At 40.5% G+C, this 23935-nt stretch overlaps 1 protein-coding gene and 1 pseudogene across 1 annotated transcript in view; both read right to left on the bottom strand.

The window, feature by feature from the left end:
• Positions 1-19479, bottom strand: part of LOC149996191 (zinc finger CCHC domain-containing protein 9 pseudogene) — a 42258-nt pseudogene extending 22779 nt beyond the window's left edge.
• Positions 1-19552, bottom strand: part of KPNA3 (karyopherin subunit alpha 3) — a 152373-nt gene extending 132821 nt beyond the window's left edge. The window contains exon 1 of the mRNA XM_090258288.1: positions 19411-19552. The gene's annotated coding sequence lies outside the window, so the exon portion shown is untranslated. The remainder of the gene's footprint in view (positions 1-19410) is intronic.
• Between the last annotated feature and the right edge of the window lie 4383 nt (positions 19553-23935).

Raw genomic sequence — 23935 nt, forward strand, 5'->3', positions numbered from 1 at the left:
CCTCATACCTCTCCTCTCTGCAGTATTTGATATTTCACCTACTGCCCGTCCTTCAGGAAACTCTTCTGCCCTGAATTCTAATACACCAACTTGCTCTAAGCTTCCTAAAACTCATTGTTCAGTAGAATTTCCCTAAAATGATGTAAAAAGCCCTCATTTATATTATCATCCTAATTGCTCTAATCATTGCTTGAACTGTTTTTCAAATCTTCACTAATGTCCACATCATCCTAAAACAGGGGTAAGTAGACTATGGACTAAGCCAAATGCAGCGTGCAAGCCAAATCTAGCCTTCCACCTGATTTCGTAAATCAAGCTTATTGGAACAGTGGCACCCATCTGTTTGTGTATTGACTATGACTGCTTTCATGCTCACAGAAGAGTTGAGTAGTTGTGACATAAACAGTATAGCCCTCAGAGCCTAAAATATTTAAGCTTTTAAAAATATTATAGCCCTTTACAGAAAAAGTTTGCTAACCTCTGCTCTATAAAGTACAATATACCAAATAAATGGTCTTAATAATTTTTCCTGCCTTTGGATCCCAATGCCAGTAGTATTAGTTAGACCATCCAGCTCTGAGACCCCTGTTTTCTGTTCTTTCTAAGCTCTCTTCTCACTCTCACCAATCCAATTTATTTGGTGCAACCAAAGCAATAGTCCTAAATACAAAAAACCCACTTCCTTATTTAAAATTTTCCCCACAGAAGAGATTTTTCACAATCTGGTCCCTGCCTATACTATCCAACTTTCTGAATTATTTTTACTGAATTACTTTAGTTCCCCAAAACATAGCATGCTGTCTTACTTCAGGCCCACCCAAGACTTACTAGACATTTTTCTAGTTTCAGCTTAATTACCAATCATCTCCATAAAGCCTTCCCTGATTCCCCCATGCTGAGGCTTTCCCTATGTGCCCACTGTACTCTACATAATTCCATTATAGTATTCCTTCGCTTTCACATCATTTTTGTACTAGTCTAGCCAATCTTTGAGCAGGGACCCTGAGGCAGAGTAGCCTAACAGTTATTAAGAGAACAGGGTTTTGCCCTGATGGATGCGGCTCAGTGGGTTGGGTATTGTCCTGCAAACCAAAAGGTCGCAGCTTTTATTCAGTTTGATTCCCAGTCAGAGCACATTGCCTGGGTTGCAGGTGAGGTCCCGGTTGGGGGCATGTGAAAGGCAACTGATGGATGTTTCTTTCTCTCTCTCTCTCTCCCTCTCCAAAAATAAATAAATAACATCTTTAAGAAAAAAAAAGCACAAGGTTTAAAAGTAGGAAATCCAGGACGAAATACCAGTTTCTGCCTCTTCCTAGTTGTATGTTTTTAATAAGCAAATTACTTAACTCATTTTCTTCATCTGTATAATGGCAATTTTGTGAGAATTATTTAGCATTCTTATAAGCAGAGTGCTCTGCACATAGTAAGTGCTCAACAACTATTGGTTATTATTTTCATTGTTTTACCCCTCACACTTGACTCAGAATTCAAGTAACTACTGAGCAAAATAACTAAAGCAAACTAGTTCTGCACACATTATTTTCATCTGTATACTGACTATTTCCATGTGAACAACATTTGATTTCCAAAACTCATTATCTTTACTCCCACATTGTTTCATTTAGAGTGACCAACTTCTTAAGGTTTGCCCAGAACTTTGGACACTGAAAGTCCTGTGCCTGAGAACTCCCTCAGTCCTGGGCAAAACAGGATAATCAGTCACCTCTGAGTTATGTTGAAAACAATAAAAACATACTTCAATTAATTTAAGAAACAAGAGGAGGGCGCAGGAAGAATTAATGGAAGAATATAGAGCAATTCAAAGAACCAAAGGAAAAGCTGAAGAATCAAATCTATGAAAAAATCAGGATGAAAGCAACTCCATAAATCTAGATGTCAGTAAAATTAATCGAAGATTTCTTCACAGTACTTCTGCCAGAATGAATCACTTATGTCCCAGTATCAGCTCTTTCAAGACTAAAATGCCAGGGACAGCATTTGACTGATCTAATTTGTGTTCTCCAGAAAGAGTGCAGTACCAAAGGCCAGAACACTAAGATTAAGTATCCCACTAAGAGATATCCAATGCCAGAAAAACGGCTTCCAAAGACCAAATCAGTATGCTGTTTCCATAAGGGAGAATGGATGTAATGTCACCATATTAACTGTTGCTTGAACACACCATGAAAGAAAAACAAGTACCAAGATTTCACTCTTATGTGGAATCTAATGAACAAAATGAACTAATAAGCAAAATTGTGACAGATTCATAGACAGAGAGCAGGCTGACAGCTGAGAGGGTGGGGCTGGAGGTGTGGAGGAAAAAATAAAAAACAAAGAGAAAAAACTCATTGACACTGACAACAATGTGGTGATTGCCAAGGGCCTGGGGCAGGGGGTGTGGTGAAAGGAGGTGGAGGAGGGTATGGGGGAATAAATGGTGACGAGACTTGCTTGGGGTGGTGAACACAGAATACAGTGTACAGATGATGTGCTGTGGAACTGTGCACCTAAAACCTGTATAATTTTATTAACCAGTATCACCCCAATAAAGTTAATAAAAAGGAAAGAAAAGACTCCATAACATATACACTATTATTCATGTTATTTTTCTTTCTGTCTTGACAAACTCCTATACATTCTTCAAGATCTAGCTCAAGTATGTGATCTGTGTAACCTTACTCAATTTCCCCAGGTATATTTAGTCACTCCCTTTGTTCAAGCTCACATAGTACTGTGCAAATCATGTACCTGTATCACAGAACTGATGTACACAAAGTATATGCTTAGGTATCAGTCTCTCCCACTAGAATGAACTTTCCTAGAGGAAGGACAACATTATTCATATTTATAATCTTTGGCATTAATAATGCCTTCCTAGCATATAGCAAATACTAAATAAGATTTAGTAAATCTGTTATCCAAGATACTAGGATACATGAAGTATCAAATTAAGAGGAAAGAGAGGAGCTACAAGTAAACATGTTGACAGTAACAAAGAGAAAGCTGTCAGACTAAGACCAAGGGAAGGACAGTACCCCCGCAAAAAAAATTTTTGAAGAGCAAGAACTCCACAAGCACAGAAATTAAGGAAAAATTCTGACAAACCTAAGATCCTGAAGGCATCACTTAAGAGCAAAACCCAATATCCATATGAATAATGGTGTTTCTCTGCCTTAACTAGAATATAATTCAGTTATTTGCTAAATTATATTCTAGTTAAGGCAGAGAAATGTATAGGACATTATCAGAAATATTGGCATTTCAATATAAAATTTGTTATATAAATGAACTTATAACTCAGAATACCCAACCATTTAAAATGACTATTTTCAAGTTAATATAGTCATGATTTATTCTTTATCATATTTTAACTGTTACTGTTGGTATCCTCGACTGTAACAAAATCTTTCTTAATGGCAAAAGTGCCACAAAGTATAGCTACATCCTCTTTATTTTTTATTTTTGCAGAGACTTGCAGCCTTGCTGTATGGGAAGACACATTAAGATACTCAAGTTTCCTATTTCCAATCCACATCCTACTTGATGATTGAATTCCCCCTTTAAGATCCTGTCAGGCTCTACTCCTACAGGTGTAGAGGAAAAGAAAGAAAGCCCTACATTTTATGCATACTGCTGTCCAAAATCTCATCAATACAAGGTGCTCCACGGGAAGCTGACTCCACAGTCAGTAATGAATCATTTTCAGCATCATCTATTTAAGGATGCATATGCAAGTCTAATTATTATCTCTAAGCTGCTCGTGCCTGGACATCTGGGTGAGGGAACCTGACTGCCTCTATTTTCCCCATGACTTCTTAATCCCCTCACCTTTTCACCCATTCCACCACAGCCCCCACCTGTCTGGCAGCCATTAAAAAGCTCTTTGTATCCATGATTCTGTCTCTGTTACTCGTTTCCTTAGTTTGTTTTTTAAATTCAATTATTGATAGATATGTATTTATTACCATTTATTTGTTTATAGTTTGATTTTTTTAATTTTTTAATCATTTTAACCATTTTAAAGGGATCAGTTCAGGGCTTTAAGCAGATTCACAGTAGTGTTGGGCAACCATCACCACTATCCATCCGTCCCGATCTGGGAAAGGTTAGAGAAACGGAGGGATTGGGTGAGAAGAGCCTCAGGCTGTAATATCATTCTGAGAAAGTCTGGGTGTGTGTGTCCATAGGTGCAGTGGTCCTTGGGCAAAGGTTGCCCATCAGAGAGATCCTGGGTAAGGCACTAATGGGCTGGCACTAGTACCCACTGTGTTTTGTTATTGGGAGCAGCCTGAGGGAGTCATGGCCTTGGCACCAACGTCATGGGGGCTGTCAGCTGTGCTTGCAGCAGCAGGATATTTTATTATTTTATTTAAATATATTTATTGGTTATGTTGTTACAGTAGTCCCAATATTTTTCCCCTTCGCTCCCCTCTACCCAGTATCCCCCTTCCCTCCAGCAATCCCACCCCCTTAGTTCATGTCCATGGGTCACGCATATAAGTTCTTTGGCTTCACCCTTTCCTATATTATTCTTTCTTTCTTTTTTTTTAAGTATATTTTATTGATTATATTGTTACAATAGTTCCAATTTATTCCCCTTTGCTCCCCTTCCCCGACAATCCCCTCCCCAAGTCCATGCCCATGTCTCACCCTTTCATATATTCTTCTTTTTTTTTTTAAATAATTAATTAATTAGTTAAATATTTTAACAATAAAAAATAACAATCCCTCCCTCTCAGACTTGAGACCCTTAACAATCTTATAAAGGACAATGGACGAAGGTCTTGAGCTCCTCTAGCTGCTTCAAGCTGGACATGGTCGTCGTCCTACCTACCCTTGGGTCAAGAAATCCCTAATAAGAGTGGGGGTGTGGAGGGGAGGGTGGCCTTCCCACAAGGGGAAGGATCATGCAGACTCCAGGTTGGTTGGGTGTCTCTGGACAACGGCATGCTTGGTTTAACAGGCTGGCATCCTTGTTGTATTCTGGGGGCAGCAGGGTTAAAGGACATCATTCAATCCATAACCACTAGACGACAAAAGACAGGTATTAATTTTTCAATGTCCCACATTAGGGAAAAGAAGGGTTTCTTTGGAGGAAGGTATGCCAGGTACATCTCACCTGTCCAAAACCCTTTTGCCCATTATACTTAGTTTGGACTGAGGGAAATATTTTAGGTATCCCCCCTCTCAGGCCTCTGGGCTCTTTCTGTCCAAGCCATTAGGATAGAAAAGAGAAACTAGTTTTAAATTGAAGCCCACAGACCACCCCGTTCTTCACCAACTCAGCCACTTAGTTCAGCCAAACCATTGAGTCTCAGGAGGCAGCAATGCAGACAGGATTAAGTGAGGCCTATACATACAGATAATCACTCAGGTAATGAGATCATAGGCTTATGCCCTTTGAAAACAGAAAACACATGTTAATTTATGTAACATAACCCACATACATGTCTCTAAATCTGTAGGACTGTCTTATCGCAAAGACATCCAGTTGCAAGGCATTTGACATTCTTCTTGCCTGTAAATTAAACATCTTTGATTATGCCACAGACATAGTTTAACTTTCAAATGAAAACAAATTTTAAATGAAAAGAAACTTTAAAGACGGTTAGCTGCACTACTTTATAGTCTACCACTGGGCATTGTGATCTTCCTTGAATCTTTATTTTTCTCCCTAAGATTACCCTCCTTGTCATTAAAGGGACCGCATTAAGTTCATTTTTAATTTATCCTGTTCGTTTGCATAAACACAACAAGAGCAGCAAATGATCACTTATGATCTTTAGTTCTGCTTTGCTGGAACTTACGCAAGGAACATTTAGGGTGACCTTCAGTCTGCCCTTCAGGGCACAGAAGCTGAGCCACATACCTGGCATTCAGCCTTGCCTATAAACACCTGTCTTTTCCAGGTTCTTCTGGTTTTCCATTGTGCCTTAAGGCCCCTTCTAGTCATCTTTCAGGAAAACAACCTTCGTTCCTTCCCTGGAAAGATTGCTATGGACCGCTCATCCATCCAAGGTACCAGGCCTTTTATCTCGTGGACTTTTATTACCTTTGAAGGTCAGTCCCAGTTGCTCAGGGCTTTTTGGTAACAACCAAAGCCCAAGCATGTCTCCTTTAGGCATGACATTCCAGTCAAAGTCTTAGTCAAAAAAATCGTTATTAACAACTGGTCTTATTAGTTTTATGCAAAGAAACTTAGGTCATTACTTACTTCTTTAGAATGCCAAATTTTGGAGGGATCAGATAGGGAGAAAATATATACAGTGTGAAGGAAAATCCTTGTCCTAATATTCACTGAACTTGCATTTCTATTCTTTTTATTTTTATTTTTTTCCCCCACTAAAAATTTTTCTGTTTGTTTTTCCATTACAGTTGTCTCACTTTTCCTCCCCTCTTGCTTCTCTGCACCCTGTCCCTCCCTTCTCCCACATTCAGTCCCCACCCAGTTGTCCATGTCCATGGGTCATTTATACATGTTCTTTGACTAGACCCTTCCCCTTCTTACCACTTCTCTCCCTCCCATCTCCCCCTTTGTTACTGTTAGTTTATTCCTCGTTTACATACCTCTGGTTCAATTTTGCTCATTTGTTTGTGTTGTTCATTAGTTTCCTTTAACAGGTGATATCATAAGGTAATTTTCTTTTGTTGCCTGGCTTATTTTGCTAAGCGTAATTCTCTCTAGTTCCAATCATGTTGTTGCAAATGGTAGAAGTTCCTTCTTTCTTTCAGTACTTATTCATTGTCATTTTCCCCCTTTGTACTCGTGTTCCTCTCTGTCTCTCTCTGTTTCTTCATCTTCTTAAAGCAGACCCTTTAGCATCTCTTGCAATACTGGTTTGGTGGAGATGTATTCTTTTAACCTTCTTTTGTCTTGGAAGCTCCTTATTTCACCTTCCATTTTGAATGAGAGCCTTGCTGGGTAGAGTATTCTTGGTTGTAGGCCTTTGTTTTTCATTACTTGGAATATATTTTGCCATTCCTTTCTGGCTTGTAGTGTTTCTGCTGAGAAATCTGATGATAGCCTTATTGGAGCTCCCTTGTATGTTGTTAGTTGTTTCTCTCTTGCTGCTTTTAGGATTCTCTCTTTGTCTTTGAATGTTGGCATTTTAATTATGATGTGTCTTGAAGTGGGCCTGTTGGGGTTCATCTTCATTGGGACCCTCTGTGCTTCCTGGACTTGCATGATTCTTTCTCTCTTCATGTTAGGGAAGTTTTCTGTCATTAGTTTTTCAAAGAGGTTTTCTATCCCTTGCTCTTCTTCTTCTCCTTCTGGAATTCCTATGATATGGATATTATTACGTTTCATGTTGTCCTGCAGCTGTCTTAGAGCCTCTTCAGTCTTGTTCAGCCTTTTTTCATTTTGTTGCACTGTCTGTGAGTTTTTGTCTACATTGTCCTCCAGCTCGCTGATCCGATTTTCTGCTTCCTCTAGCCTGTTTTTAATTCCTTCTACTGTGTTCTTCAATTCAGAGATCGTATTCTTCATTTCCTCTTGGCTCTTATTGATAGCTTCCATGTCCTTTTTGATGCTGGTATAATTCTCAGTAAGTTCCTTATAGTTCTTCTGGAGTTCACTGTAGCTTTTCTGGAGTTCTTTGCAGTTTCCGCTGAGCTCATTGAGCTTCTCCATAATACATGCTTTCAATTCCATATCTGATACTTGGCTCCCCTCTATTTCATTTAGCATTCTTTCTGGGGACTCTACCTTTCCTTTCAATGGGGGGTTGTTTCTCTGTCTCCCCATTTTTGTGACTCCTATTGTTTGTTGGTACTTCTTAGAATGATCTGCACTTCCTGGATCTGCCCCTGGTGGCGTCAGATCCTGTACCAGTCTGGGCCTAGGCAGCCTGTTGGAGACTTTCAGGGATCTACTGCCTTTGTTTGGCTTGTTGTTAATCTATTCAATCTGTGATTAGCTGTCAGGCTTAAGGACCGTGGGTGTGGCCGCTTAATTCCTGTAGGCAGGGCCTTTGCTTCCCCTCAGGCTGACGCCACTTGGCCGGGAATGGTCTGCCTGCAGTGTGGGGATGAGTCAGCACTGGGACCCGGCCGGCCGCTTCCCCAGCTCTTCCCTCAAAGCCACCACACCAAACTCTCCCCAAGTGTCTCTAGTCCTCTCTGTATTCCCTCTGCTTGTGCCCAGGGTAAGTGGGGGCAGAATATTTTTGTATGTGATCCGCTTAAGAGCTCTTTTTCTCCAGCTGTTTCTCTCCGGCTAGCAAGAAACCCTGTGGCTTTTCTCAGCTGGATACTATTTTACTTTCCACTCTGTTGCTGTAGACCCTGCCCTTCTCAGGGGGAATCCCCAGCTGCTGAGCTGTTTCTCAGTCCCTTCAGCTGCCACCCGTGTGACGCCAGCCAGCCCTTCCGCGTCTCCGCACTCCCTACCGGTCACGTTGTGATGTAGCGGCCTTTTCTGTCTCTCTGTGGTTATAAGACTCCTCTCCAGCTGGTGTTTGGTTGGTTATTCCAGATGATTGTTCCAAAATTACGTTGTAAATCCAGACTAGTTCTGGGAGGAAGTTAGTGTAGCTTCCACTTACTCCTCCGCCATCTTGTTTCTCTCCTATATTATTCTTAACATACCCCTGTCTATTTTGTACCAACAGATTATGCTTCTTAATCCCTGCATCATTTCCCAATTTCTCCCCCTCCCTCCTCCCAGTTGATAACCCTCCAAATGATCCCCATACCTATGATTCTGTTCCTATTCTGGTTTGCTTAGTTGGATTTTGTTTTTATTTTTTAGATTCATTTGTTAATAGTTGTGAGTTTGTTGTCATTTTAATGTTCATAGTTTTGATCTTTTTCCTAAGTAAGTCCCTTTGACATATCATATAATAGCTTGGTGATGCCAAACTTCTTTAGCTTCACCTTGTCTGGGAAGCACTTCATCTGCCCTTCCATTCCAAATGACAGCCTGGCTGGATAGAGTAATTTTGGTTGTAGGTTGCTTTCCATCACATTGAATACTGCATGCCAGTCCCTTCCTGCCTGCAAAGTGTCCTCTGAGAAATCAGCTGATAGTCCTATAGGCACCCACCTGTAGGCAACTCTCGGCCTCCCTCTTGCTGCCCCCAGGACTCTGTCTTTTTACCTTTCACCTTTAGCACCTCAGTCATGATGCGTCCTGGTGTGGTCCCCTCTGTGTCCAGCTCACCCGGAACCCTCTGTGCTTCTCAGACCTGTATGTCCATCTCCTTTGCAAAATTTGGGAAGTTTTCCTCATTTTCTTTCAATTCTTGCTTCCTCATTCTGCACTGGTTGACTGTTTTTTTTCTTCCTTATGTTCCAAATCATTGATTTGAACCACAGTTTCCTTCCCTTCACCATTGGTTTTGTGTGGATTTTCTTCATTTCCGTTAGCATAGCCTTCACTTCTCTCTTATGCATTTGCTATACTGAAGCATATCTTGTCAAGCCTGTGAGCATCTTTATCACCAGTGTTTTGAATTCTGCATCTGTTAGGTTGTGTATCTCCTCATCTGTTAGGGTGTCTATCTTCTCATCGCTTAGTTCTCTCACTGGAACCTTGATCCGTTTCTCCTTTTGGGCCATACTTCTCTGTCTCCTCATTCTGACAGGCTTCTATGTTTGTTTGCCTCTGAGTCCCAGGTAGAGCCGTCGCTCCTGTTATGTTGCAAGGGGTGGAGCCTCAGGAATTCATCAGTACAGGGCACCCTGTTTCACCACATTGTGTCACTGTATGTGGGGGAGGGGTCCAAGAGGGAACAATGCTGCCTCCCCAGCACTCGCCTCTTTTCAAGGCACCTCTCCCACTTCCACACCAGACTGGTGCCTCTCTAGCTGCTGCCCTGGCTGTCATCCTCAGAGTGGGTGGGTCTGCAGACGTTCTAGGACTCCTGGAGCACTTTAACAAGCGGACTCTGCTGAGACCTGCAGTGTCTGCCTCCACCCCAACGCCCACTGGTTTTCACAGTCAGAAGCAATGAGGCTTGATTTTCCCCAGTGCTGGGACCGTGGGCTGCGAGGTCCGGTGAGGAGCTGGGCACACTCCCCAAGTGTCCCTCCTAACTTTTTATAACGTGTGACTGCACTTTCTGCCAGCCTGCAGCTGCTGCTGCTGCCACCACACCGTGTCCTCTCCTCCCCAGCCCCGGCCCTCCGATCAGTTTGGATGAGTATTTCTTCTTTATATCTTTGTTTGCTGGACTCCCATGTAGTTTGATTTTCTGGAACCTCTCGTTGTTTCTAGTTTTGAGATAGTTGTATTCCTTCTTAGTTGTGGAAGGAGATGCAACCTGGCTGTCTATGCCTCCATCTTGGTCGGAAGTCTGATCTTTTTCTATAAAGTCCTTTTAACTTTTCATATAATAATGATTTGGTGAAGATGAATGTCTTTAGTTTTTTTGTCTGGGAAGCTCTTTATCTGCCCTTTGATTCTAAATCATATCTTTGCTGAATAGAGCAATCTTGGCTATAGTTCCCTGCTTTTCATGACTTTGAATACTTCTTGACAATCCCTTCTAGCCTGCGAAGTTTCTTTTGAGAAATCAGCTGACAGTCTTTGGGAACTCCCCTGTAAGTAACTAGCTTCTTTTCTCTTGCTGCTTTTAAGTTCTCTCTTTATCCTGATCCTTTGGCATTTTAATTATGATATGTCTTGGAGTGGGCCTCTTTGCACCCATCTTATTTGGGACTCTCTGTGCTTCCTGGACTTGCATGTCTATTTCCTTCACCAAATTAAGGAAGTTTTATTCAATTATTTTTTCAAGTAGATTTCCAATTTCTTGCTCTTTCTGTTCTCCATCTGGCTCCCCTATGATGTGAATGATGGAATGCTTGAAGTTATCCCAGAGGCTGCTTATTCTTTTTTTTTTAATTTGTTTTTATTTTTGTTATTCTGATTGGTTGTTTTTTTCTTCCTTATGTTCCAAATCACTGAATTGATTCTTGGCTTTATTTACTCTACTGTTGGTTGATTCCCTGTAAATTGTTCTTGATTTCAATTAGTGTATCTTTTGTCTCTGATTGGATCTTTTTTTTAAATTTAATTCTATTGTTTTCTCTTTATATTTTTAATGTTCCTTTACCTTCAAAGTAAAGGAATAGAGACTCAGAAACTAGATATTAGCCAAATTTCATATTAAGAAAGCAAAATGTAGGAATGGTATCAGTCATGGAAAGAGAATACCATTAACTTTGAAGTTACTTTACCTAGATACATTTCTAACTCCTTTACTGAATACCAAGAAGTCAGGTTACTTTTTTTTCCCATTTCAAATGTTATCCAGTCTATATCACATTTCACCCAAATAACTAAAATCCACGCCATCAAATATAGTAACTTTCACATGATGACATTAAATTATTCCTTATCATCTCAACGCTCTGATCAGTCTCAGCATCACTACTGGTGTATATTCTGCAGCACACAGCATCACAAATCGAAGTATTTTTTTAAATCAAAAATGCTTAAACTGAAGATAATCCAGTCTTTAAAATAACCTGCAGTTTACAGAAAATCCAGAGGGTAACAAGAAATAGAATAAATAAGTTAAGACACACCACAAAGAAACAGACAAATCCAGTAATTAGCACTTTCTATTTGGTCAAACCATATCAGATTGCTGATCCTTGGCTATTCTGAACTTCAAAATAGGCAATTTTGTGTGGTTCAACTTAATTTAAGAAAACTGGCCTCATTTTTTCACAGACTGATGGCATTAAAAAATGGTAGGAGACAACAGCAAAAAGGTGGTAGCAACCCAAGTATCCATCAAAGAATGAATAGATAAACAAAATGTGGTATGTAAGTAGAACAGAATATTGTTCAGTCATAAAAAGGAAATGCTGACCCATGCTACAACGTGAGTGAACATTGAAGACATTCTGGGAAGTAAAATAAGCCAATCACAAAAAAGACAAATATTATATGAGGTTCCTAAAGTAAATTCATAAAGACAAAAAGTATAAGGGTAGTTGCTAGAGGCTGGGGGTGTGAAGTGGGGAAGAATGCTGTTACTGTTTAATGGAGACAGTTTCAGTTGGGGAAGATGAAAAAATTCTGTAAATAGATAGTGATGATGGTTACACAACAATATAAATGTACTTAATGCCATAGAATTGTACACTTAAAAATGTCTAAAATGGTAACTTTTATGTGATATATTTTAGCATAATTTTAACAAAATGGTGGGCGGAGCCTGTTCTAGATTAGAGACAAAAAAATAACCAAATGTGATCTGATTTTGTTTAGACCAAATGTTAAAAAATAAACAAATAAAAGACAACTGAAGAAATTTAAATATGGAATGGATCAGACATTATTAGTAAATTTTTGTGTCAGGGTGATGTGCAAGAACACATTCTCATTTTTCAGAGAAGCAGCCTTAAAGTCTTACTGTAAAATGCCATGTCTGCTTTGTACAGATGAACAAATGATGAAGCAAATACAGCAAACTATTACTTATTAAATCTAAGTGATATGCATGTGGAACTAATATGATTCTCTCTACTTTTTTTATATATGACATTTTTATTATTAAAAAATGAGAAAAATTAAAAAAAATTTTTCACTATGCATGTGTCTTAATCTCCTATACTTTGCCAATCATAATAAAAAGTTTGGACTCTATTTCGGAAGCAGTAGGAAAAGGCACTGAAAGATTAAAAGTGTCAGTTCAAAATTATACTTTGGAAAAATTACTGTACTGGTGCTATGTAGCATGGATATATTTATTCAAAAAATATTTTAGTGCTTACTTTTTTCCGGCCACTGTAAGTAAGTACCAGGAAGTAAGCAATGGAGATACATAGTTTTTGTTCTCAAAATGCTCACTGTGTAGTAGAAGAAATAGGTAAAACATAATTTAAATATATTATCACAACTACAATGAGAAAGACATACTCAGAGGTCTTCCAGGAATGAAGAAGGACACCTAATTCAACCTGGGAGTATGAAAAGGATTCAGAAAGATTTCTCAGAAGAGTTAAACCCAAAGCTGAGTATTAAGATGGCTAGGAAATTGGCCAGGCAACAAGAGGCAGGGAAAGATATTCCAGTCAGCAAAAAGTCCTGAGAATGGAAATAGCATTGGCAAGCAGGGGAGGGCAGGATTCCAGATTACGTATAAGCATATAAGTAGTTCAGTGTTGCTACAGCTTAAGGAGGTGTGGGGGGTGGGGATAGGGGAAGGAAGCTGACCCTGGAGAAATAATCAGGTATCAGGCTCATTGAAAAATATTATAAACTGGAGGAAGAATGCCACTTTGGAGGCAACTTTTAAATTGCCTGGTGATAAAGACTGAAAGTAAGCTGAAGACAGTGGAATAGAGACAGGGTCAAAATCCAGAGGCAGCACAGAGCTTCAAGCTACATGACTAGCATCTGAGTGAATGTGGAAGATGAGAAAGGAGTCCAAGAAACCTCTCAAGTTTCAAGTTCAGGTCACAGTGCAAATGATGATGCCATAAACAGAAAAAAGAAAAATAACAAAGGCAGAACATAACGTTAAGCTTGACAAACTGTTGTGATGCTCATGTGACTAATTTTCAGCAAATTAAAACAGATTTAAATTCCCCCACACCCCAAAATGATGACGATGCTGGTGTGAGCAAGAAAAATGGTGTATACAGGAAAATCACAGACAGAATCCCAAGGCATGGCCACACTCAATGGACAGGAAGAAGAGCTGGCAAAACAAACTAAAAAACAGTAATTAATGAGGTAAAAGGACAAAGAGATTATATGCTGTTAATAAATTTAAGAAGAGATAATTATAATATATCTGCTATACAACATATAGATTCCTGAAAAATTTCATGTTCTGCAAAATCAGGAAGAAAGAGGAAATACATCAAGACAGTTGAGGCAATAAGCATCTTTAGACAGAACACAGAGTTAAATGAAGCCAAGAGGCAGAACCTCAGTAAACGGGCAATGTGCATACTGTTGGGCTTGCTGTGTTTAACTGTGTTCCTGTCTGTACTTTAACTGCTTGTGTTCAACTGCTGTTACTTGGGAGTGCTAAACAGTTAATGTGCTGGTAAGAATTAAATAAGAACCAACATGAATTTTGCACTAAGTAACATCATTTCTCTTTACCATTCAAGTATGAATTAGTTCATGTTTCAGAAACACATTACAGAAAAAAGACTGTCAAAGGAGGGCTAGGTAACAGTATTACATGGAGTTAACACCAAAAGAAACTATTAATATCTTAGAATAATATTGTGCTTTTTCACTCCCAAATGTAGTGTTTTCAAGTATATTATCTAGTCTCTCTTCTCAAAGAATATTCATTAAATTTTATTTACTGGTCATTAAATTACCTGTCATATTACAGCCCAAGGTTCCTACACTCACTGAGCTTCTGGACAGAGAAAACATATTTTAACAGCTATACACACAGAATTTGTTGTACCTCACAGCATCTAATCCCAAAGAGTCAAAGGAAACTTTCCTGAGGAAAGCATTAGAGGGAAGGGGAAAAAAAAGGAACTGATAATAATAAGTATGCTATTAGTCAACCAGGAAAGTCCCTATGGAGAACTTCTAAAGAGTTTTGAACTAGAATAGCATGATGTAGCAAAATTGTAATCTTGATGTTCCAGATATATATGAAGGAGTCTGAATTGAGAAAGTTTGCCAGAGAGAGCCCCACTTAAAAGATAGTAAAATAAGGTATGTAGAGAGTAGCACATACAGAGGCCTAGAGAGGAAATTATACTGGTTACTTCCAACTTCAAGTACTTTATGATGGCTGGCACAGAGGAGCTATAAGAAAAAGTGCTAGTGCAGTAGAAAAGATAGGACCTTTGGTGGAATTATGTGTGGCATGCTAAAGTTTTAATTTTATCCTGGAGGTAGTGAGAATATCTTACCAGGAAAGTTAGACAAAAAGATTTCAGAAAAATCAATCCACATGATACACTGGGGAAGAAAGATATCAGAGAGGAAAAATAGGTGCACTATCACTCTTGTATGAGTGAGAATGACAGGGGCCTAAATTAGGGCACTGGTAATAAGGTTGGCAACAAAGGTAAAACTATAAGAGCTCATCAGATGACTAATACAGAAAAGTGAATGAAGTGAAAAGAAGTTTTAAGCTTGAACTATCAAGTAGTACCCTCTACAAACAGAGGTTCCAGAGAGAGTGCTAGCTGAATCTGCAAATGAGAAAATATATATAAAAACACCGCGCATTTAGAGACTAAAGCATCAAGTTTGCGTTAAGTCCAAGAATATAGGTTACTATTTTTCACTGAAACCAACTAACTGGAAAGTGTGCAAGAGTAAAAAGAAAAAAAAAGCAAATAAAACAAATGATAAATAAGGTGTCAAAATTTTTATTAGCAAGATTTTAAAATAACAAAATAGGAATCTGTGACATATTGAAGATTTCTTAAATATTTTCCCCATTTAATTAACTTTCAGATGTGCTTCACACAGGTCAAGTCTTAGGCTCCAATCAGTGGAGAGAGGCACTATAGCACCGTGAGCAAGAGTTTTGGCTTTTGTATCATGCAACTTCACATAAGTTTAGGCTCTGCCACTTATTCCCATGATTTAGGGCTCATTAAGTACTAAAGGCCTCAAGTATCCCCTGCAGTAAATGTCGATAATAATAGTATGTACTTCATAGGATTGTTGTAAAGACTAAATAAATGAAACATAAAGCACTTGGTACAGATACACTATAAAGTCAATAAATGTTAAAATTTTCAAAATAATTATTATTTATTTACTGATGAAAATGTCACATCCTTGAGGTACACAGGTGCAAGGAAAAGTAAAGTTGACCTGGATAGCAGTTACCTGAATGTCTGAGTTATAAGTGAATACTTACAACTTAAATGGGATGTTTGTTTTGTGTACTTTTCTATGAATATATTTGAAAAGTTTTAAATATTTTTAAGAAAGGAAAAAGCCTAAGCACTAATGCTTTACATGAAAATGTCTAGTACTATAATACACACTCCAAACCAAATAAAAGCAATTATTTTCACTATACGTTCCCTAGTTTTAGCTACGAAATCCATTTTCCCTCCCCAAGTTCCAAACTGCTATCAGGGATAATTAATTCCTTCCCTTACTTTCACCTGTAAATTTCAGGATACCTTTTACCCCCTTTGTCTTCTGTGAGCTTTGCACAGAAGAGGAAGCAAAAGGAAAAAAGAGGAGATGCAAATCCTCATTCCATGTTATGACCATGACCATCCCCAGTCTCAATTTTTGGAAAAATTCCTCTTTGCTAGAGGAAAACAACACTATGACTCCAGAATTAATTCCAGGTATTACTGTCAGTCACCTTTTCCCACTGTTCTAATCATACTACATCTTTTACCTCTACTCTGAAATAAATTATTTCAGATTTCCCTATCAAGAAGTTTCCAAGCAACTCTTTGCCACAGACATATTCTCAGAGCACCACAGTCTCATCTCTTCACTCTCTTTTTTTTCACCTGGATTTTCAACAACCTCTCTTCTATGAAGCCATTCCTGACAGAATGACTGAAATTACCTCTCCCCATTCGTAATTCCCTGGCATAACTCTAACTCTACACTTTTCTTTAGAAATTATGTATTTTATGCTTGCACCTAGCATCTGATTTGTATATCAGCTGGTTGTATAATTTATAATGTTTTATCTTTCATCTATCCTACACATGAAAAGGTAGGAATGATCTCATCCAAGTGCATTTCATTGTTTTGAAACAGCCTGATAATCACAACTACTTACTTATAGAGCTACATTGGATTATATAGTTTCTAATGGGTAAGACTAAATTTGATATGATGTCCTGTCTTAGTTATACCTAAATCCACAACAAAGGCATTTGATCAGATTTGACCCCAGTTTACCCTTCAGCTACTTCTCTAGCACTCCATTCTCTCTTAGCAACCCTACTACATTCTTCCAGGACACTTCAATTACTGCTCCCTCAAATCTGGAATATGTCTTCCTTGCCCTTCTTCCTTTTCCAGGACAACTTTCTTTAATCCTTCAAGATCTAATCCCATTCATCCAAGAGAAATGAACTAGAACATCTCACTTGACTGTTCAGCTCCAATTTAGGATCTTCTTAATCTTATGTATTCTCAGAATACACATATTGACATACTGCATTGCAATGATCAGTTTACTTTCCTATCACTCCTACTAAACTGTAAACTCCTTGATGTGCAGATGGCATTTGATTCCCTTTTGTATCCCCAAGACCTGACATTGTTAGATACCGAATAGACAGTTAGCGAATGAACGTCCATATCCACTTTGTGACCTTGTGCAGGCTACCTACATAAACACACTTGAGTTTCCTCACCTGAAGTACTTTCCTCCTGTAAAGTGGGGCTAATGCTCATAAAAGTTGTTATTAGAATTAAATGAGGTATCATAAAACCTTGGTATAGTGTCTACCACATAGAACTACCATCTGAATATGTTATTTCATGCCTTAGTTACCCTAATGTATCCTGGGAAATGTAATGTTGTGACCAATATTTTCAGGCTGACATGCTTAGTTAGCAGTCATGAATCTAGAAGTCACTGGTTACACTCTGGTGATCAGCAAATATTTATTATGTATCTATTGGGTTGACCAAAAAGTTCGTGTTTTTTTCCCATAAAATGGCTCTTAAAGCGCTTGGGTGTCTTTAATTTCATTCAGAACAATTTAGTTAAGATTGTATTGTGAGAGATGTCATAATACCATGCATTTTTAAAAGACATCAAAATTGGTGAATTTTTGTGTAGCCTTTTTAATATTGAAGATAAAGAAAATACTCAACATTTTCAGCATATTATGCTTCATTATTTCAAGAAAGGTAAAAATGTAACTGAAATTTCTTTTGAAATTTGTGCAGTGTATGGAGAAGGTGCTGTGATTGATGGAATGTTTGCTGGAGATTTCTCACTGGATAATGCTCCATGGTGGGGCAGACAAGTTGAAGTTGATAGCGATCAAATTGAGACATTAACTGAGAACAATCAACGATATACCACATGGGAGATAGCTGACATACTCCAAATATCCCAATCAATAAAGTTATTGGTGAAAATGAAAAATGTGTCTTTTATTTTATGGAAAAGGCCATATAGACTTTTTGGCCAACCCACTGTTATGTGCAGAATTTTGTAGCTCTGAAAAATGGACTGGGTTTTGCCTGTTTTTCTACAAAGCAGAACCCTTAACAGTATATTTTCTCCAACACCTCCCTTTAAGAGAGGATAAAAGGCACACTTCTTATTCATAGTGACCTTTTAGCAAGAATTACAAAACTGCAAATCATGTCACCTAGTATTAGAAAAGAAGGCTGACTTAAAAACTATTTTTCCCCTAACAAATCAAGAGGTCAGAGTCCCAGTTAAGTTTGTGCATTGAACTACATTGCTTTTAATAGCTGCAGAGACCTCTAGTGCTGCCTCAATAAGTCAAGTTTGCAAATAGTACCTGTTGTCACCTGAATGAGACAATAGCAATATGTTGTGTACCAACAAACTGAGTGACCACATTAATGTTTACACTCTTGCAAACACGTGGAAGGAAATTCTACCACCATGGGGCAAGAAGCACATAAAAGGCAGTATGAACTTATGTATCCAATTTATTTCAGTAAAACACATCAGAGAAATTATCCTACACATCACCACTATAAGCAAGAAATACTTAGAAAACAAGTCCTGTCAGTCAAGGTAGGAACAACCTCTCTTCCAAAGCCTCGACACAATAGATGGTCAACTACTGTGCACCTTCAGCTTGCTCCAAATGCCACAGAAACAGGAGTATGAGCTGGAACAGCTCAGTAAGACTGGTCCCAAGGACAACACTGAAATATAAGAATATGGTCCAGGAGCATCCTACCCTCCCCCATCCACCACGCTCCAACAAGTCAGTTACCCGGCTGGTCCCCACCCCCTTTGCGGGCCGCCACCACCTGCCTGGGCCCAGCTCCCAGAAGGTAAGTGCGGGGACCTGCAGGGCCAAGGCTCCATGTGCGGCAGCGCGGTAGGCTCGGAGGGGCGGCTCCAGCAGGAGGCTGCACCAGCAATGGGCGAGAGCCGCGGCTACCCTCTCGGCTCTGCGGTCGAAATACTGGGCGGCAGCATGCCCGACCCGCAAGGCCCCAGCCCGTGGACCCCGCCTCAGCTCCACAGCCCTTTCCTCGCAGATAGCAGGCCGCGCCGGCGTGACGGGGCCGAAAACCCCGGCATTTCCCGGTCCGCGCGCCTGCAGCTCCAGAGGGTGGCTGCAGCGAGCGTCCAGTCGCCTGTTCCGCCCAGCCCTGGGCCGCGGTGACGGGAGGAGGCGGCCAACTCTGACCCATACAAGCCGGCGAGAGCCATCCCAGCATCGGCCCCCCGCCCTTCGCCCCCGCCGTGGGGCCGGCGAGGCCAGATGGGTGACCCGAGCCGCCCCAGACCGCTGAAGCACACTCACTTCCACATCGCGACCCTTGTTCTTAAAGCTCTTGATGCGGTGGTTCTCCAACCCGGGATTCTCGGCCATGGCTGCGCGTGGCTGCGGCGGTTACTCCTTCGGCGGCGAGTCTTGGTGCGGGAGGGGGAGGGGGAAGGGGAGGAGTCTGGGAGGGGAGAGGAGAGTACGTCTGTGATGCCTCTGAGCGCGAGGTGGCAGCAATAACTGGGGAGGTGCAGGCCGACAGCCGGGTGGGGCGGGGTGTGAAGGAAGCAGTGCGGACAAACCGCGCGCGCCTGGGGAGGCTTCGGTCACGTGCCCGGGGCGGTTGGGGGCTTGGACGCTCTTCGGGCTGGATGTGCCCGGTGTTATTGGGATGGCTTCCCCACCCCGTGCCCTCCTCAGAGCTTCCCCATAACCCCTCTGTGCTTCAAGTTATGTCCCAGCAATGGAGCCAGACTTCGCGTCTTTTACTGCCTTCCAGCGACACTGAACTGCGGAAAGGAAACTACAGCTCCCAGCATGCCACGCTCCAGAGGGGGTCATTCTGGTCTGGACAGAACTAAGGGAATGCCGGGAACCCTAAGCTCACGGCTTTCTGTGCTGTACCCGGAGAAGCTGAGCTCGAAACTCCACCTCCAATGAGCTTAGCCCGAGATGGCATCTTGTGCCCTTTTAGGAGGAGAACAGGGTCTCTGGAGTCTCCCGCAATAGCAGCCACCCTCAGTATCTATTCCCTGGCTCTCCTTCTGTTTTATAAATAGCATTTATTTCTACCTGACATGTACATGTGTATGCATGTGATATGCGCTTGTGTGTGTTTTGTCTGTCTTACCACACGGAAATTAAGCTCAGGGACATTGGCTGGTTTACTGTTGAATCCTTTGCTCCAAAAACAGTGCTTAGGGCCCTGGCGGGCTAGTTCAGTTGGTTAGGGTATCCTCCCCATACACCAAGGTTGCGGGTTTGATCCCCAGTTAGGGCACAACCAGTGACAGCATGGACGGATGGAACAAGTCAATGTCTCAGTTTCTCCCTCACACGCTCTCTCTCTCTCTTTCTCTCATCATTAGATAAAAATTAAAAAAAAAGAAAACAGTGCTTAGCACGTCATGCATGCTTAATAAATACTTGAACAAATTACTGTTCTAGTGTCTCTCAGTTTCTTCGTGTCATTCTTCCCAGCTCCATTCTGCAACTTCACTCTGGCAGTTCCTGCATTTCTGCCCCCAACACCTCTTGTTCCATCACCACACTTAATCTTCTTAGCCTTCAGGAAGCAGTCAAGCCCTGGTCTCTCCAGTCTAGCATCTCCCCCGGAGTCATCGGAGAAATGATTAGAGGAACTTTGGATCCATTACAATAATACAGAGTTGCTTTCTAGAACAGTTTCAGAATCCATGGTAGATATAAGCATGTATGCGATGCTATAGTACAATTTTACTGACAACAGATTTATAAAAAGGTTGGTAGAAATAAAACCATAAATAGATTAAAGAAGATATTCTTTCGAAGAAAATGGTCCTTAAAGAGCCAGGGGTTCAGGGGTCATGAATTCAGAGGCCTTTGGTGGCCAGGCTATGTCTGGGGCATTTGTTTCGTGAGTGGTAGCGTGTGGCCCGTTCATAAACACACTTAAAGACTTTAGACTACTGTGGCCATATTGGACTGTGACCGGTCTTGCTAATGTTCCAATTTTTTTCAAGAAAACCTATAGGTTATTTTCTCATTTTTCAATGTTGATTTAAAATTTTTATGCACCTCAGTGAATCAGTCATTTAAGAACTCCAGGCCCTTACTATGAAATATCTGATTCTAGTCCAATCACTCACTTAAAGGGGAAAATACACACCTACACCACTAAAAGTTATAATGAATAAGTTACTTCAATTCTAGTTTTTAGTGCAAGAGAAGTTTTATGTTTGCTGCTCTCCCTGATTGGAAGAAAACCTTCCAGGCTATTGCTCAGTGTCTATCATAATTTATGAAGGAGTTCTCTTTTCAGATTACTTTCTCCCCTTCTACCATTTCTCCTCATTCTATTCGCGGTCTTCAAATGTGAAAGTCATATATCATTTTAGAGTTTTAGACATATTTAGTGATGACTTATGCGTCAATCATTGCCATAACTGTTAGTGACCCAAGCTGTGAAAGAATTGACAAAGAGAAGTATAGAGAACAAAGTTTTTATTCACTCTCCAAGAAAAAGCATAGTGTAAAGAGATACACCAGCATTGAGGATAGGGGCTTTGAGCTTTTATTGGATTATAATTGAATTTTTAAAAAGGGGGTGGAGGTTGCTGTTGTGTGGCCTCTGGGCTGTTGGGGCATTGTAATATGAAGCTGTAGTTTGTCCCAATGTTATCTTCTGCCTGTTGCTGTAGGTAGCAGTTACTCATGTTCTGTTTTTGTTTTCCACTAATTTCCAATCCTGAGGACAAGCTCAGAATAGTAAAATGGCAGTCATGTTTAACGAGGTCATAGGCCTACTAGGGAAATGCTGGCACATGTTACATACAAGTCGTATATCGGGTACATGGGTTCAAGGTCATGACTGGCTTGAACGTTAAGCCTTAACAGTCACGTACTAATGTGTATGTACCCAATATGTGTAACAATACGTAAGAAAAGAGTTTGTATCTCTCAGATCAGCTGCAACGTCTGCTGGGTTAATAAAATAAACTAATAAAGACTTCCAGCCAAGATGGAGACCTGGACAGACATGCTGCATCTCCCACCACGACTAAGAGGGAATACAACTATCTCAAAACTAGACACAACAAGAAGTTCCAGAAAACTGAGTTGCATGGAAGTCCAACAAACAAAGAAATAAAGAAGAAATACTCAAACAGACAGGTAGAAAGGGCAGAGCCAGGGCAGAGAGGACACAGTGTGGTGGTGGCGGTAGCAGCAGCGGCAGCTACAGACTGGCGGAAAGTGCAGTCACACATTTAAAAACTAGGAAGAGACACCTGCGGAGCACTCCCAGCACCAGACCAAACCACACAGCTCATGGTCCCGGCGCCAGAAAAAAAATAAAGCCTCATTGTTTCTGACTGTGGAAACCAGTGGGGGTTGGGTCACAGGTAGAACTGCCAGTCTCAGTAGAGTCTGCTTGTTTAAAGGGCCATCATGGTCCTAGAATGTCCACAGACCCATCTACTCTGGAAACGCTGGCCAGGGCAACAGCTAGAGAGGCACCAGCCCCATACAAAAGTGGGAGAAGTGCCTAGAAAAGGGGCGAGTACTGAGCAAGTGGCATTGTTCCCTCTCAGACCCATTCCTCACATACAGTGGCAACAGGTGCAACAGCTCTACCTAAGACACATAGGCAAACAAACATGGGAGCCTGTCAAGATGAAGAGACAGAGAAGTATGGCCTAAAAGAGGGAACAGATCAAGGTTCCAGTGGAAGAACTAAGTGATGAAGAGATAGCCAACCTAACAGATGTAAAGTTCAAAACACTGGTGATAAAGATGCTCACAGACTTGACAGGTATGCTTAAGTACAGCAAACACATAAGGGAAGAAGTGAAGGCTATGCTAAGTAAAACAAAGGAAAATCCACACAAAACCAATGGTGAAGGGAAGGATACAGGGGTTCAAATCAATGATTTGAAACATAAGGAAGGAATAAACAGTCAACCTGTACAGAATGAGGAAATAAGAATTGAAAAATATGAGGACAGGCATAGGAACTTCCGGGACAACTTTAAACATACCAACATCTAAATGATAGGGGTACCAGAAGGAGAAGAGGAAGAGCAAGAAATTGAAAGCTTATGTGAAAAAAAGAAAAGAAGGAAAACATCCCAAATTTGGCGAAGAAAATAGACATACAAGTCCAGGAAGCACAGGGAGTCCCAAACAAGCTAGACGCAAAGAGGACCACACCAAGACACATCATAATTAAAATGCCAAAGGTTCAAGATAAAGAGAGAACCTTAAAAGCAGCAAGAGAAAAGCAGAGAGTTACCCACAAAGGGTGCCTAAAACACTATCAGCTAATTTCTCAAAAGACACTTTGCAGGCAAGAAGGGACTGGCAAGAAGTATTCAATGTGATGAAAAGCAAGGACCTACAGCCAAGATTATTCTATCCAGCTAAGCTATCATTTAGAATGGAAGGGCAGATGAAGTGCTTCCCAGAAAAGATAAAGCTAAAGAAGTTCATCATCACCAAGCCATTATTATATGAAATGATAAAGGGACTTTTTTAAGAAAATTAAGATCAGGACTATGAACATTAAAATGACAATATAGTCACAACTATCAACAAATGAATCTAAAAAATAGAAACAAAATCCAACTAAGCAAACCAGAATAGGAACAGAATCATAGGAATGGGGATCATTTGGAGGGTTATCAGCTGGGAGGGGCGAGGGGGAGAAATGGGTATATGGTGCAGGGATTAAGAAACACAATTGGTTGGTACAAATTAGACAGGGGGAAGTTAAGAATAATATAGGAAAGGGTGAAGCTAAAGAACTTATATGCACGGCCCATGGACATGAACAAAGGGGGGTGGCATTTCTGGAGGAAAGAGG

The sequence above is a fragment of the Furipterus horrens genome, unplaced genomic scaffold (genome assembly GCF_987537825.1).
Source record: "Furipterus horrens unplaced genomic scaffold, mFurHor1.1.pri manual_scaffold_12, whole genome shotgun sequence".
Lineage (NCBI taxonomy): Eukaryota > Metazoa > Chordata > Mammalia > Chiroptera > Furipteridae > Furipterus > Furipterus horrens.